This window comes from Argiope bruennichi, chromosome 8, assembly GCF_947563725.1.
Source record: "Argiope bruennichi chromosome 8, qqArgBrue1.1, whole genome shotgun sequence".
In the NCBI taxonomy this organism is placed as follows: Eukaryota; Metazoa; Arthropoda; class Arachnida; order Araneae; family Araneidae; genus Argiope; species Argiope bruennichi.
In genome coordinates this window covers 2,362,832-2,380,672 of record NC_079158.1, presented here as the reverse complement: position 1 = coordinate 2,380,672, position 17,841 = coordinate 2,362,832, and the positions used below count along the sequence as shown (strand labels likewise).

The 17,841-nt window shown below is 30.8% G+C and overlaps 2 long non-coding RNA genes across 5 annotated transcripts; both read left to right on the top strand.

Annotated features, from left to right (window-relative positions):
- Positions 1–18: 18 nt before the first annotated feature.
- Positions 19–4,781, top strand: LOC129981976 (uncharacterized). 2 transcript variants are annotated; one of them, XR_008785391.1, is made up of 5 exons: positions 19–157; positions 359–445; positions 838–927; positions 2,259–2,429; positions 3,149–4,781. It is a non-coding gene; the product is annotated as an uncharacterized LOC129981976 (long non-coding RNA). The 2 variants fall into 2 exon arrangements; XR_008785390.1 differs by lacking the exon at positions 838–927.
- Positions 4,782–9,505: 4,724 nt separating this feature from the next.
- Positions 9,506–13,089, top strand: LOC129981427 (uncharacterized). 3 transcript variants are annotated; one of them, XR_008785313.1, is made up of 7 exons: positions 9,506–9,655; positions 9,745–10,022; positions 10,603–10,690; positions 11,066–11,218; positions 11,401–11,502; positions 11,597–11,875; positions 12,497–13,089. It is a non-coding gene; the product is annotated as an uncharacterized LOC129981427 (long non-coding RNA). The 3 variants fall into 3 exon arrangements; XR_008785312.1 differs by having other exon boundaries at positions 9,506–10,022; XR_008785314.1 differs by having other exon boundaries at positions 9,506–10,022; positions 11,364–11,502.
- Positions 13,090–17,841: the final 4,752 nt, after the last annotated feature.

Below are 17,841 nucleotides of genomic sequence, written 5' to 3'. Positions count from 1 at the left end.
TGCCATTCGGTCAAATTCTGTACAAGTAAGGATTAAATAAATCAATCGCCTACGAAACAGCCAGCATATGAAAGCTTTTTGCAAGTCGTCGTTCTCAAAATGAAACTTTTGTCCTGCCAAGAACTTTCTACTGTATTGAAATAAGACATGTTTCCAGGTAATTTTGATTCTTTTACTTTCGGCAAACTTATTTTCTGACTGAACGAATGAAATATTTTATAGTTTGTTTTATTAAAGCTTTTTTTAAATCCTATATTAGTTCTAATGAGATGTACATCTAGTTCATTAAGATCACAAAACAATTTTTTTCAACCATCTAACTATGACAATCCACAAAATTCCACTTACTCTCTTACAGAATGAAAGTGGAATGTTTTTCAAACGAAATTTCATTTTGTCACTACATGATGGTCTGAATTTGAACGACAGCTGACGACAGATGGCAGTGAGTATTTTAATTTAATATTGAGAATAACAGAATATTAAATGGAGGATTATTGACTTAATTTCAACTTTTGTAATTAAAATAAATACTTGGACAGTCCAAGAAACATTTAGAAGCCAACACTTCAGCAAGACATGTTAGATAAATTGTTTTAAAAATATATTTAAACACCAGTAAGTGTGATTACCAGCAGAGAAGTGGATTTTTTTTTTAATTTAACTAGGGAGTTGAATGCATATTTGTCTGATTAAATAATGTAATTTAATTTCAATTCTTATTTTAGAATTATTTTCTCAAGTTTAAAAAGCAAAATTTAATTTTGCGCTTTGCATTTTATCATTCTTCATAGATCTATTCATATTTGTTCTAATTGAAATATTAAATTTTTTCAGATACCTGCTAACACGTAGAAGTGAATATAACGACATGACTATCATCTTGCACCTTTTATCAAGCGTATTCTGGAATTCGTAGCTTATAAAGTAAATTGGAGAAATATCCAAAATCCAGTTAATAGTTTGTAAAACCTGGTAGTTGAGTATCAAGTTCAAAATGTAATTAAAGACGATTTAATATATGGTCGCCCTAATTTGATATGGTCTACAACTTTCTTCACTCGATTTTGCTCAAATTTTGAATTCGACTTATTAAAAGGATGCAAGTGATACATTTGAGTACAACATGAATAAAATTCACGAATCTTGATTCAACAGGAGAGGGTATTAAATCAATAGTTGGAGAAATATAGTTATGGAGCAAAAGCAAGTCTTTTGAAAAGAACTGCAATTTTATTTACTTACCTACATTTGAAACCAGATTCGTTCTCGGTAAACAAAATGGACATGGGATATTTTCTGCTTTCACGAACTTCTTTAAATGGGTCTAAAAAAATCAGCAATTTTAACTAGGACGATGAATAAGATTAAATTTTAAAAATTATGTATAGGATAATTAAAATTTTTAATTCGCCTGTAATTTTTTTAAATAATTTTATTGAAGAGATGTTTAAGTTCTAGTATATTTCTCTTTTCTTATTATGCAGGCATTCTTACTCATTTGGAAATTCATCACTTCTGACAATTCTCTTATCTATTAAGTTTTAAAACCTTTTTAAAATGCATTCGTATCTCAACATCTGGTACGTTGATTGAGAACGGGAGAAATACTCGCATTTTCACTGTTTAGTCTCGCAAATCGTCTCACTGTTTAGAAACCCAAACTGTATAGACTATATATGATTTAGTGCGGTAGATGAAAAACTACGATTGTTTCTTAAGTTGTCTTCTACTAATGGACAAAGACGACGAGGACAGTTTTTGAGGAATACTTGGGCTCTCTACCTTGAACATGCTCCTCTAAAATTACTTTTAAACGCCAAAACAATGAGTTTAACCAAGTTGTGTAATGTCCATAGGAACGTGGAGTTATCTTCCCTTTACACGGTTTTACTAACAGCAGAAAGCTTCTGGGATTCAATTCTTTTAAATCAAGTGAAATTCAACGTTCATATTCAATAAAGCAAATTCACCTCCATTTGAGAGTAAAGTAGCAACATTGTAGACGATACATTGTAATGATATTTACATAAAAGTAAATCGCCATTTTCCCTCTGTAGAGTGACTAATCAGCTCCTGACAAGTCAATTGTAATAATTTTGTTGATCAGGACATATTTTCTCAGAATGGTACTGAAACGAATAACGGCGTTCGAGAATTTTGGTGATTGTTATACTGAAATGAAGACAGGGTATAATCATTTGTCTTCATTCATGCGTAATTTAAACTTAAAAATATTAGTTTTATTATATTCATAGATTGAATAACTTGGGACCTATACAAGTGCATCTTACTGAATGAAGACTTTTCGTCCACCACAAGGACAACTGTTTTCTTGGTTCTGCGTACCTCGGCAATTTACACTAAGGATGTTGAATGTGCGTAATTATCTGTCAATGACATCAAAACATCAGGAATTCAAGGGCATGGTAAGTTTTTGAATTGTAAATTTTCTAAAACAACATGGATATTTGGATACAAATTTATTTTGTTCGTTCAAAACAGCAAATTTCCCGAAGGTCTAATAAAGTAATGAAGCTAAAAAATACTTTATTAAAATGGATGCAGCATTTTACGTTACAATTAGGCACAAGATCAATCGGAATTGAAATTCTTGTCATACTCGGAGATCGACTTCTTTATATAGATATCGACTCCTTGAGAATGGAGCAATCTATAAAACTTTCTCTCTGTAGAAATCACATATTACTCTTAGTAATTCAAAATGCGTAATTTTTCATATTTCGTTTGCGTAATAACTAGTTATCACGCATTCCATTAAAATTATTTTGTTACTATAATTTCTCACTTGTAAATTTATAATAAATAAAAGTTAAAATATAACAATCCATAACTAAAATCGTATTTTTTTTAATGCAAAGCTTCATTTTTTTTTTATTATAAAGTCCGTTTGGAGAACATTTTTGTTTTAAATTCTAAATACTGTTAATAGAGGAACTTGTCAAACATTGTGAGCGAAGGGTTAATAGATTGCACCACTCAAGATCCAGTGGGAAAAATGGTTTCATAATTTTATGATCTTTAAAAATTCTTGAGCAACTTGTTTTCCTGAATCTAAAGCTCTTTTCTCTACTATTTCATATCATTGATAGATGTATTCTATTTTAATTTTTTTTTCTCATTTTAGGTGTCTTTTAAAATGTTTAGACCGAAGTGATTGCAACAAAACTGGACGATTCTGAAGTTTCATCAAGCGTAACCTTGGAACCCGAAGTCTTTACAAATTATGGACAAAGATTCAAAAGGTGCTATGATATCGTAAACTTGTGATTTATACCAAGTTTAAAATGTATCGATTAAAATGATAAAAATTGGATTATCAAAATCTGCACATTAGAAATGATATTTAATATAATCAACATTTTTGGCTGCTAATATATTTTTGAAATGATTGCTTCCATTGTAACTCCAAATGATGGATAACATTATTTAGAACTCTTCTGAAAAATGCAGAAATTCGTTTACAAATGTTTGATGTTCAACGAAGTATCTTTCGTGCATCGCAGTTATGCATTCAAAATAAATGTTTGGCTCATCAATTAATTTTTTATCGAGAAATTGTTCAGAATTTTTTATTCGGTTATCAATTCTGCCTGTAAACTCTGAGTTAAAAATTCATTCGATGTGCATGTGAGTCTTCTTATATGTGAAATGGTTTAAAGTCCTACGTATTGGTTCCCATTAATCGAACAAATCTATATTATATTAACATTCTATATTTTACTAGTGCCGTATACTTACTGCTGACTTAATGAATATCTATCTTTATGTATCCAAACGGCCAATTTTATGATATGCTATTACATGAGCAATTTAACATTTCAATCGAAGTGTATTTCAATTTAACAGTGTCTGATTTGAAATCAGCTCCCTTAGGTTAACTATAAACTTAATTTGTTGAAATTTAGAGAAAATATATTTGATCTTGTATTCACTTTTTGGTAATTTTTTAATATCAAATCATAGAAACTAAAGATGCAATAAAACTAGATTCGTGCATCCAAATATCGCTTTCACATTTAGAAATCGTATTTAGACTTGATACAAATTAAACTTAATCCATCTTCTATTCATAATGCATTCTTATCGTAACCAACGGAGCTATCAAAGTGCATGCCCGGTTTTGACAGCTGTCAGTATTTGTCCCGATTATGGGAATGTTTTAAATTTATAAATTGGTAAGTTAAGCAGAATGTAGGAAGTTTTTGCATGGAATCTACAAAATTATGGCTGTTGAATAAATCGCAAATCCTGCATTACTATTAGCCTGCTTTAACTCGATATCTCATCAAAACTAGGAATATCGACCCTTGGTTTTTGAACATTTTATGTAATCGATTTGGGCATAAAATGTTCATAGAAATATTTTTCGAACTTGGGCTGTAGGATGCATTTTATCCTCAGATTGAGAGGTGCATTATGTGAATGGGAAATATTGCATTGATATATATTGACATGCGATGGATGGAGTTAAATCAATATACTTAAGAGATAGTTGTATGTGAAACAGAAACCGTGCGAGATCATAGTAGGCAAGTACAATGCTAGTCCCGACTCTATTGTAATGTGGTGCGAAAGCGCTGTGGATTAATTGCTCATACTCAAAAGTTGTGGTGTGGGCCTGGTAGCAAAAATGTCTGATAATCGCTTATCGCGTAATTGGATATTGTATGCAATTATGAGTGAGAAATGCATGTGAAAGCCGAGGACTGGTTGTGTGGGGGTGCCGGCGTGAGAAATGTGAAATCGTGTTAGGTTTGGTGGCTTAGGTGATGAATGCGAGGATTCTGAGCTTTTTGTTGGGTGTGCGTGAGCTGTGGAATCGTGTCGGGTTTGGTGGCGTGGGTAACGAGTGCGAGAACTGTGGAATCGTGTCGTTGTTTGGTGGCGTGGGTAATGAGTGCGAGAACTGTGGAATCGTGTCGTTGTTTGGTGGCGTGGGTAATGAGTGCGAGAACTGTGGAATCGTGTCGTTGTTTGGTGGCGTGGGTAATGAGTGCGAGAACTGTGGAATCGTGTCGTTGTTTGGTGGCGTGGGTAATGAGTGCGAGAACTGTGGAATCGTGTCGTTGTTTGGTGGCGTGGGTAATGAGTGCGAGAACTGTGGAATCGTGTCGTTGTTTGGTGGCGTGGGTAATGAGTGGGAGAACTGTGGAATCGTGTCGTTGTTTGGTGGCGTGGGTAATGAGTGGGAGAACTGTGGAATCGTGTCGTTGTTTGGTGGCGTGGGTAATGAGTGGGAGAACTGTGGAATCGTGTCGTTGTTTGGTGGCGTGGGTAATGAGTGCGAGAACTGTGGAATCGTGTCGTTGTTTGGTGGCGTGGGTAATGAGTGCGAGAAATGTGGAATCGTGTGTACGAGACTGTGGAGTCGTCGTATGGAGGCGGTGTAGGAAATTTGTGTGCGAGATTTTGTAAGAATTATTGAATTAATTTCTGGAAATTAGAATTTTAAAGGAAAGCAACTTAGAAAATTAATCTTCGTGAAGAATATTTTGGTCTTGGAAGGAAAAAAGGACGAAACAATGGGGCATCGGTTAAGAATTGAAAACGCCAGTAGCCATTGGGAATAATGGAAGAACAGAATGTCTACTCAGTTTTAAAATTAACTGAATTTTAAATAATAAAAATTTTACTTTTGTTAATATTAAACGCACTTTTGTATTTGAATTTCACTAATTTATAGGTTTTGGAAACTGTGAGGAAGTTTTTAATTAAATAGATTTAATTGTCGAGGTCCTTTTTGTGACGGTGTTTCATAGAATCAATCTGAATTGGAATCATATTAGTCAACTTTCGTAATTCATTTTGATTCCGACGGATAATTCGAAATTTCTTTATAGTATGAGAAGAACACACACAGCACTTAATCCTTCAGTGGATTGAATAAAATAAAATTTTTATAAAATTCTTGCGACTTTACTGGTGATATTCCTTATATTTTCTTCGTGGTAGAGCTTAATAAAAAAAATCCTTCCCAACTTTTAAATTTAAATTCTATGAAATGTCTAATAGGAATCTTTAAATATCTAATTTCTTCGAATACGTTTGCTTAACCAGACCTTATAAAAAGGGTAGTTGATTAAGAATTAACCATAGATTCATTTCAAAACTTCTAAATCTTTAATTAAAAAGTTAATGTTTTATTTCCTTCAAAAATTAATTAGGAATTTTTAATATTCAGAAATTTACTAATTGCATTTCCATGACCTATTTCTATACAATTTTTTCGAAATGTTCTGAAGTCATTCGCACTTTCTGGTCTTTCTTTTACTCTCGGAGAGAATTTCCCTCTACTGCCTATAATGTAAGTTTTAATCCAGTCAGCCTCAATGTTTTGCTATTCCATGCAATTGAATCATCCTATTCATCATTCTTATAGTTGAAGTAACAATTCATCCGTTATCTCAGAGTCTGGCTCTATTCTATCTCAATCTGCCATAAAAAAATGTACAAATATTTAAGATGCGACTATCTTTTTAATAAAATAGTTCAGCCTACTTGATGAAATATTTCGCTAGTTTTGAACTTATTTTGTTTTTATTTTTCATGTTGCAAGTAAACAAAAAAATTTAAATGCAAATTTATTTTTAATATGAACATATTTAAATTGCAATTGAATGATCTGGAGAAATCGGCAAAAATAGAGCTAGGATTGAATTTTAAGAAATGTGTTGGATGAAGCATTCGGGATAAATTAAGTGTTTCAAAATGAAATTATTCATTTCAATTGAACGATTTGAACAATTTTGAATCAATCTTTATAGTTTTCTATTTAGATATGCTAAACGCATTATGAGAAGGAATAGATATGCTAAAAAAACTTGAGGAAAATATTGTTGTCTTGAATATATTTTATTTAAGAGTAAACTTGTTCATAACAAACTGAGTGAATAAGTTATAAAATTTTGTATTTTTTTAACTTATTAACGATAGAAACAGTCGCCTTAAAAATGAGCAGACGATTTCATAAGAATAAATTCGGCTTAAAAACTATAGTTCAAAAATTCTAACCGAAATTGATTTCGTAAGATTCGCCACCATAGCTTGAATAGATGCCGTATTGGAAAGATTAACGTAATTTCTTGAATCGTTTCCAAGTTTTCAGAATTCTGTAGAAATCTATACTTTTGATATGCTGATTGAGTACGGAAGAAGTGTTCGTAATGTCTGGATATTTAGCAGAAGCGGCCTTTTAGCGGTGACATTGCCACAATTACATAGGCGATACTTGGTATTGTCTGCTGCAACAGAGAGCATCATTACGACTTTTCTGTTTAGTAGTAGCTGGTACAAGCAAAAGGTGAATTAGGCGAGTAAATATAACAAACTTGGAGTTACCTTAAACTTAAAATGTTTCACTTATACCGGAAGGTTTCTGTCGAATTATGTGAATTTATTGTCGAATACATTAGATGCTAATAATAGGAACAATGACACATCCCTCAATCTTAGTCTATGGAATGACTGCTGTTTCGGTTTGTCACAAATTCTCTCTACTTGCAATTGGACGATTAGGAAACTTTCTCAGAATGCTATAGAAGATAACGGTAAGTTAAACGAATTTTGACAATTATCATGCCAGATTATAGAATATAAGCATTCAATCCGATAATTAAATTGCAACATTACTAATGTGCACATTAAGTATGCATAGGTTAGAAAATTGACGACCTATAGTAATGACCTTTTTGCTGAATACCAATCGCCATGAAAAAGGGTTCCTTGGTCCCCCCCCCATGAACTGAACCGACATCAAGTATATTGGATGCTGAGAAATACTCACTACAGATGATCAACATATTGAAATACAAGTATAGTAGGCTTCTTAATTATAATACTAAAATTTCAAAAAACGACATTCTCTAATCGTTCTATTTTTCTAGAAAGCAGGTTCCCATAAGCTAATAAAGTTGCAAATCACAATTACCTGGAAACGTCTATCAAAACGGATGTAACATTTCCAGCTACTTCTCAACGTAAATATCTGAAATTTAATCTCTTGCCATTCTGAGATCAACTTCTGCAAATGCAAGAATAAAATAAATGAATCGCCTGAAAATGGAGCCAGCATGCAAAGGCCTTCTGAATGTCTTCACCAGGAAAATGTTGCCTACCTTGGATGGAACCATTTGAAGTGCTAAAAGAGGACAAGAAATTTTTCCAGGTAAATTTCTTTCTTTAAAGTCTTTGCCTTTCCTAGAATTTTTCTGGATGAATGAAATATTTTACTATTGGTTTGAAAAAAAATATCTCCAATCCTATATTAGTCCTAATGAGATGTGTATATGTAGGTCATTATGATCACAAAGCAGTGTTTTTATAACGTCTAAATATGTCAAACCACAACAGTTCAACTGTCGTCTGACAGAATGAAAATTGAATGTTTTTCAAGCGTAACTTCATTTTATCACTATACGCTGGTTTCTATTTGGAGGATATTTGATGGCGCTCGGAGGGAAAACTGTACTGTAATCTTCAGTATAATCAATGATTGTTAAAAGGAGGATTAATAAATTGATGGCAACATTTGTCATTAAAATAATACGCTTGCATACCCTTCGTAAGATTGAGAAACTAACACTAGGATAAATAAAACTATTTTAACATGTTACAAATGCATTTAAAATACTGAGAGTAGTTTGATTATCAATTGGGAATTAAATTGCTGTTAACTTCCAAAAAATGTTATTGTGTTTATTGCATGTATATCCGATTTAAATAATGGAATAAGATTTCTGTTATTGGAGATGTGCCCATGTCCATTTGTAGAGTGACTCTTCAATATCCGACACATATTCGGCAGCAATCTGGATGATATGGAAACTTCTCAATATAGTATCGAAGAGATAAATATAAGCTACAAAAATTTATAATTGTCATGCCAAAATAGAGGTTTTAACTATTAAATTGTAGCTAACAATGTACACTTTATATTTTTATAGGTATATACAAATTGGAACACATGCTGTCTATATTAAACTTGTTTTTCTGAATAAAGACGTACTATCCACCCATGAAGTAATTAACTTTCGAGATTCCACATATGTCCAAAATTGACGGCATTCTTGCTGAATGTGATGGAATACTCACTAAAATGACCCATTTTGGCAACGCATGTATATAGTTAGTTTCTGAATTAATAGTTATATTAATTATCTGAAATAACCAAAAGACCATGGTATTCACAAATATTTTTCTAAAAAATTTCTCTTAAATTAGGAAGCAAACCATTACTACTTGAAACTATCTATCAAAACAGAAGCAGAATTTACAATTATTTATCAACGTAATAAGACTTGGTTAGTGTTACTGATATCCTTCGGAATAATTGAGGTAAGTTGCAAGAATTTTGATAATTATCATATCAAAATGAATATAGAATATAATTATTCATTTCATTATTAAATAACTTGACGAATGTGAAGTAGGTTATTATATAATTAAACTTTGTATTTTTTATAATATTTATATGTAGGTTGGATTAGATTTTGATGCATAGTAACCTTTTGTTCAATAAAGGGTCCCCATTTACACTAAAAGTGAGATTGCTGTCTCCGTTACCACACTTATTATGAACCGACATCTATTGCGATGTATGTTGTGAAATGCTCACTGCAGATGACATTGAAATGTTGGAAAATCAAGTATCCTTTCGTTTCTTATTTATAATATTGAAATCACAAAAATGACATTCTCTAACCATTTTATTTGATTTTCCAGAAAACATTGAACTGCAAGGAGGCAAACCATAATTACTCGTCAACATCTATTAAAACGGATGCATAATTTCTAGCTATTTCTGAAAATAGAAAAGCAGAGGAACTGAAACGCGTGCCATCCCGAGATCATCTTTCGTGAGTAGAGGGACCGAACAAATCAATCGCCAGAGCATGGAATCAACATGCGACAGCCTTTTGCATGTCTCCTCGTCACAAGTAAAATGTTGCCAGGCCAGAAACCTTTTTAATGTGCAGAAATAGAACAAGAAATATTTCCAGGTAATTTTGTTTCATAAAGCTTTTGGATATAGAGGATCTGATTTTCTGAATAAGCATTTTACTGTTAATTTGTAAAAAATCCATTTTTAATCCTATTACTCCTAATTATATATAATATATATGCAACTAATAAGTATAAAACGCTTTCCCGAGTGTCTCAATACCTCAATGAACAAAATTTCAGTTGGATTCTTACATAAAATAAATGAATGTTTTTCAAACGAAATTTAATTTTATCGCTTTATGATGGCTTTTATTTGAAGAGCATTTAATGAAGATTGGTGGAGAAACTGTACAGCGATCTTCATTAGACAGTTATCGACTGTATTTTAATTGAATGCAAAACTTATGTTTTTAAACATTTGCATAGCTCACGAAAGATTCTCGAACCAACACATTAGTATGATCAATAACAAGTTTAGATCTTTTTACAAATATATTTAAAATGCTGCCAGCGTTTGATAGCTTCAAAAGAAATGAATTCTTGTGTACTTTGCTTTTTTTATTTTTAATTATGTCAATGCATGTACACCTGATTAAATAAAATTCTTAATGACGATATTTCAATGTTCATTTGTAGCGACTACTTCAGTTTCTGACAAATTCTCTACCAGCAATCTGGGTGATCGAGAAATTTATTTTCTCGGAATGGTATCGTAGAGATAACGGTAAGTTGCAAGAACTGATAATAGTCGTACCAAAATATAGATAGAATTTGGTAAAGTTGCAATTTAATAATCAATGTACATCATTTTGCTTTTATAGATATATAAAATTTGGAGTACCTACTGCTTATATTAAATGTCTTTTTCTGAATCAAGACATGTTATCCATCCATGAAGTAATAAGGATTTCGTGATTCCATATAGCTTTGGAATTGACGCCATTTATGCTGCATATTATAAAATAGTCGCCAAAAATGACTATATACTTGCATTGCTAAATTTCAGTTACTGAATTATTTGAAATACAATCAATGCATAATCTTATTAATTACTTGAAATAATCGAAACGCCATGGCATTTTCAAATATTTTTTTCTAGAAAGCAAGTTTTCTGAAGCCATGCGGAGGCAAACTACATATAATTTATGTGGAAGCTTCTATTAAGACAGAAGCGGGCTTTCCAGCTATTTCTCAACAGAAGAAAGTTACCTGAATGATTCTGAAGCGATATCGGCATGTTGCAAGAATTTCGGTAATTGTCATACGGAAATGAATATAGGATATATTCATTCATACATTTGATCATTAAATAACCTACTTTACGAATGTAAAATAGGTTTATAATTTGACTTATTACCTCTTATAACTTAATATTTTTTAAACATAATTCCGAATAGGTTTTGATCTATAGTCATGATCTTTTGCTGACTACAGGTTTATCACTTATCACCAGAAGATACTGCTTTCTTGGCTCCACACATGCTCTGATCTGACATCAACTAAGCTGGATGCTATGAAATACTCACTACTGATGACGTAAAAATATTGGGAAATCTAAGTATACATTCGAATTCTTAATCAAATTAAATAGCATGAACATGACATTTTCTAATCATTTTTATTCTTGTAGAAGGCAAATTTCCAGTAAGCTGCAAGGAGACAAACCACAATCATCTGTAAATATCCAGCAAAACAGAAGCAGCATATCCAGTTATTTCTCAATATGGGAATCGTCGAATTTGAAACGCTTGCCATTCCGAGATCAACTTCTGCAACTATAGTGTCTGTAGAAATCGGTCTATTGAGAATGAATCTACCATGTGACAGCCTTCTGCAAGTCCTCCTCACCACTAAAATGTTGCTCTGCTATAAGCCGCTTCACGTACAGTGACAGAACGTGAAATGTTGGGTAATTGCGTTTCTTTTAAATCTTTTTATTTCCGGATTAACTTATTTTCAAGGATCATAAAATTATTTGCTATTGGCTTTCAATTTCCTCTTCTCAATGATTCCTTATTTTTAATAATATATTATCTTGGTAAGGGCATTAATTACATTGTTTTTTCAAGAGTCTAATGTGAAAATCCCAATATTTTGGTTTCTGCCCACAGAATGAAAACTAAATGCTTTTCAAGCGACATTTCATTGTATCTGTATATAAGACGTCCATTTGGAGAGTATTTTAAGGGTGGTTGGCGAAGAAACGTTTATTAATCCTTCATTAAGCAAAGTTATTAGTCATCACAGTTTATCTTAAATAATACATACTCGAAACTTTCAGGAAAAGGCTTTTTACTATGATAAATAACTTAAATATTTAGATAAATTCTAAAAGTGCAATTAAAATAGTGCAAATAGCTTTATTAGGATTTAATTCTTGGTATGAACTTTAAAAAGATTAAATAGGCAATTTATTCAACTATAATCATATTCTTGGATTACACTTTATGAGAAATATTAATGATATTTGACATTCAATGGAATTGGTATTGAAATTGAATTGATTTAAAATATTTAATATTCCCTTCAGGTGTCTGTTAAGAATACGCCTTCGTCGATGTGATCCTGGAATAAGACAATACCTGGACCCTTCATCAAGCGCATATTGGAGTGCGGATGCTGCACAGTTCAATTACGGACGAAGACTATATTTGAATTTTTATATTATCAATATGTTCAGAAGCAAATTTCAAACGGAACTAATTGACTCAATGGAAGAAACGGATATTATAAAAACAGCGGTATAACAAATTTGTAACAAAACCTAGATTTAATTTTCGCAAATAATAATATAAATTGCATTTGAGAACATATTTGTTATTACTAAATTTGATAAGAATTGTTTGACATGACAGATTGCCACTATACAACTTTAAAAATCTTGGATTTTCATTACTGTAATCTTTCTATTATATCGGCAGAATTTCTTTCCATTTACAAACCAATTTTATAAAGAAAACTGAACCACTTCGTTGTAACTGAAGCCATTTCTTGACCTTGTTTATTTCTAAATCTTCATTTTGTGATTTTGAATGACGATTATAAAAGAATCCTTCATATTCGAATAGGTGTTTCATTCCTGTATCTATAACGAAATTTGGATTTTGATCTCTGTAATGCTAGTATCAATTATGTAAATGAATTTCATTAAATTTCCCTTAGTTATCAATCTCGAAATCTCGATAATCGGAGCTTCAATCTACAAGTTTATTAATATGTGGCGTTTAATATGTACTTGTGTTTGATTAATGTATGGAATATTCCTTAAAGGAAAAATGTTTCTGTCTTATGTATACGATGTAGGAAGATGCATTGTTAACAAATATATTGGTTTTTCTAATCGTTTGAAATAAGGTTGAAAATATTGCAGTTATCTTGTATTGGAACACATGAAAGAATCCCGAGTTTTGAAAAATAAATTATAATTGCATAGAAGTATTAATTGAATATGAAATGTCTTTAAACAAATTTCTAATTTGAATGTTTGAGAACAATTTTTATATTGCAAGATTTATTTTGCATGCATTATCTTCATCTTAATTTCTAGCCTTTAATTGTTCTTAAGTTAAAATTTTAAAAATATATGCAAAGAATTAATTTAGTTTAAGTTTCAGAGATTTTACCTTTGTCTATTCATTGCATCCATTTATAAATATTTTTAAAAACTAATCTTTTTATTAAATTTAAAATAAAATTTAGCAATATCAATAGAAAATTTTAAATCGTGAATTTTAAATATATTTTACATTTTGGCTCTAAATTTTCTGTAAATCTTTATCCGCGGACAAAGGATATTTTGACTGGTTCGGCCGGCCAACCAATGGAAATATTCTTGTCCTCTTCAAAAGCATTTGATCACCGTGCCTGATCACCATGGTGATCAGAATGCTTTTTTAAGAGAAATTGTATGGGGATAGATTGTCGGAATATCGTTTTATTTCTAGAATAGCGAATGGATGAAATGAATGGTAAATGGTATAGTTTAATTTTTAATTTTCGTTTTCCAATTATGATTAGGGGAAAGTTAGGAATTTTGAATTATAAGTTTCTACTGAATAAAATTTGCACGAAACATTCTTCCTAATTTAATGAAATGTTAAATATTATGGTATAATGTTAAATATTAATAAAATCTTAAATATGCATTATACATTTAAAAATTCTAAATAAAAAAAATTCCGTTATCCATTATGTAGTAATTTGTAAAGATGTGTTGTGATTTTTTTTCCCTCCGTTCATGCTATGTTTTTATTAATCATCGATGGAAATGTTAGTTTTTCATTAAAAATTCATACATGTGCTATTTAATTTTAAGTTGGAGCATATGAATAAAAATTGAATGTTTTACTTAAACTGCCTGAATGCATGTATGCCTAGTTAATGTAAAATTGCTTTTGATATTTTACTTTAGTATATACTAAATTTTTATTTTAAATGCATTACATTCACTGCTGCAATAATCTTGTTAACCATTGCATTGCATATATCTGTATAGAAATTTAGCAAATAAAGCTTTCGTATTTTGTATTCAAATACTTGAAATTATTTCTTATGAATTACGCTTGAGTTATTTGGCAGAATTTGGAAACTCTAAACTCGAGCAATTTATGTACTGAATTTTCATTCGCTTCAGTTGCACACAGCAGTAAAAGCAATTTTTACTCATTTGAGCAAGACAATTTAATGTGTACATTTCTAGATTTAATGAAACTTGTTTCTAGTCTATTTTTAAAGTCATGGGATTTATATTGAAATATAAATCTCTCTAAATTCATTTTTCTGGAATTGAATGAAAAAAATGCTTGAGAATGGTAATTTTCCGCAAACAAAGTAGAATTGCGCGAGTTCGAAGGCAAATAGAAATTCAAATTTCCTCTTAGAATATCATCTAACGTTATGTTAATTCATCTTGATTCCAATCTATAAAATAAAACATCGTTATTCCTTTCATCTTCCTTTCTATAATCGCAAGTGAATACATATTTGAGATCATTAACTGAATCTTTTAAAACGTGCAAGTTGTGAATTGCATCTTTTTACTCTGAAGTTCCAATCTTTATTTTTTCGTTTGAATAGCAACTTCCACAATAAAATTACTTAATTTTATTTAGATAAAGAATTCTAATGAAGGAAGAATAAATACTTGTATATATCGCCAATTCAAGCCCGAACTTCTTTTTGTACTAGTTTTCAAATAGGATCTTTTCTACAATTACTACAAAGCGATCATAAATATTCTAACTTTGGAAGGTTATTGAATGAAAATATTCAATAGTTTGTTCATCAAAAATAACTGAATGTTGAAAGATTAAATTCGACACTTATGTTGACTCGCATTTGATACTTATAACTAGTCTTGCATTTTTTTTGTTTGCCTGATGTGAAGCTTCGAGCATATGTATATATGCTTGTATTGAAATATTAGAATTTTTATTTTATTGGACTACATTTAACATCTATTTCATCACCACCTACAGACGCTGAACTTAAAACATACCACTCGACAGGCTTTCAAAGCATCATATCGGATGCTGAAAAAATAGGGCACGAGTTATCTTTTCTTAATAGTTCTTTTAGATGGGGCTTGTAATGAATATTTATGACTGTGTTAAATTTACTTTTCCATGGCTACTTGTAATGCTGTTTTCAATCAAAAATTACACTTTATTTCCTTTCCTTTTCTTTTAATAACTCTGCAAAGTTGGGATATTTATTTATAATAGCCCTGTATTGTGGAGAAATTTTTTATTATAAGAATTGGATTCTCTCTTCAATTGCCAATCTGTCGAACTTCCATTGAACATAGATTCGAATAGATGTTCTGTATATAGTAATATTAAGTCGTAGAACATTAAAAAAATTGTTTCTTTCAAGGATTGCACTATGAAACAATTCCTAATTTTTAGTTTCTCCAGTAACAGCTAACATAAATTTGAGTGCAGTTTGTCATCCCCTTACATCAACCATTTCTTCATGTAAGCCTTTTACACTAACCTTTAAAATTCAACTGATTTCATTATGGGATATGATATCGTACTTCAGGAAGGATATAATTATTTATTCAAATAGTGGATAACTTTTGAAATCGCAATTACCAATTTTTGTTGTTAATCAAAGAAGTTGCACAGTCTTTTAAGGACTTTGATCCAGCGAATGTGACCAACAAAGCATTATAAGCATCCAAATGAATTTTGGGATATCAGTGGCAACTGAAGCATTTTTATCTTCTGCCATCCCTCTGCAACTTGGTTGTTCACTGATTAAGTTTTAATGTGAAGAAAAACAAAGAAATTAATTGGGAAATTTTTTAAACTTCAAAATTAATATTTTTATGCGAATCGGCGTTTCAAAAGAGATATTTTATCAGATTACCTATAATCATGGCTAGGTAGCGGTTTATTTTAATTTAAATGATTCTAGAACTTGTACACATGCATAGCTTCCTCTCCTTCTAAGCGATAGGATAGGTGGCAACTTAATTTCCCCATATTCATTAAATCAAAAGAAAGAATACCGTCAATATTTTAGTCGAAGATATTTAAATATTCATTTAATTAGAAATTTTTATTTATCTGCAATAATTTCAAAAGAAATTACCATACAAGGAATGATTTAATACCATCTTAATATTTAAAATGTAATCAATGCAGTGTTGTACTTTCAGGGTCATTTTTTAAAAAAAACTATTAATTTGAAAATTTAACACAGATGATTTTGAATTACAGTAGCAGCAAGAATATGATCTAATCTTTCACTATTTTTTTGAAGTTTTCATGTTATGTTTTAAAATTGGATTAAGATAGTTATTTAATTGAGTCTAAAAGAATTGAAAGAAAGAAAAGGATTGAGATACCATACAAATTTAATAGATTATATGTGATCAAGATCTGAGGCCTCAATCCAGCCATGTTGTGTATTCATGCTTTGTCCACGAAAGGCGACTCTCACTCGGCACATGATTTAATGCCGCAACTCGAGAGGTGACAGCTTTATCTGGTTCGAAAATTCGATGCGTGGCGATAACTATCATTCTTCTTTAAAAATTAAAAAAAAAAAAACTAAATTTGAAATACCACGTGTAGGTTTAAAGATTAATAAAGTGCGTGAATATAAAAGTTTTATACGCTAAAATGTGTGTGTAATCTTTTTAAGTTGGAGGTAAGGAATTCAAACAAAACGCCTAACAAAAAGGTATCAAAATGCTGCTTTGTTCGCGCTAAAACGGCCTCGAGGATAAAAAAGACTGTATATATTATATACATTTAATTTTTAAAATAAGAATATTATACATAAATAAATATTAATTTTGAGCGATGCCGCTATATGAAATAGCTAAAGATAAATGAAATCAAGATTAAAATGATTTCAATCGTCCCATACATACTTGATAATTCCACATAATATTTGATCTTAAAATGTGAAATAATTACAGAAGCATTTTTGTGTTTTGTATGCTTTCTTTCTTAAGATTAGTGCTAGTGTATTTATATCCCCTTAGCTGCAGCCCCAATGCCAATGCCAAAGAAAGCATTCATTTCACAAGCAAACTAAATTTCCTACTATCATCTGTTTTAAACGAATTTTGTTATTATGATGTTCAGCAATAAGACAATATACTATTACAACATTGTTTAGAAATAGGATTTATATTCCCTTACCTTCATTCCCTATGCTAGTCTCAAAAGAGTGCATTTATTTAACATGCAAACTAAATTTATACTATACTAAATTATAATAAGATAGTATACTAAGATAGTTAAACTATAGTAAATTATAGATAAAATACATGGTCTTAAAACGTTAAATAATTTCAAAAGCATTTTTATTTTCGGATGCCCACTTTCTTAAGAATAGTTCTAGTGCATTTATATTCCC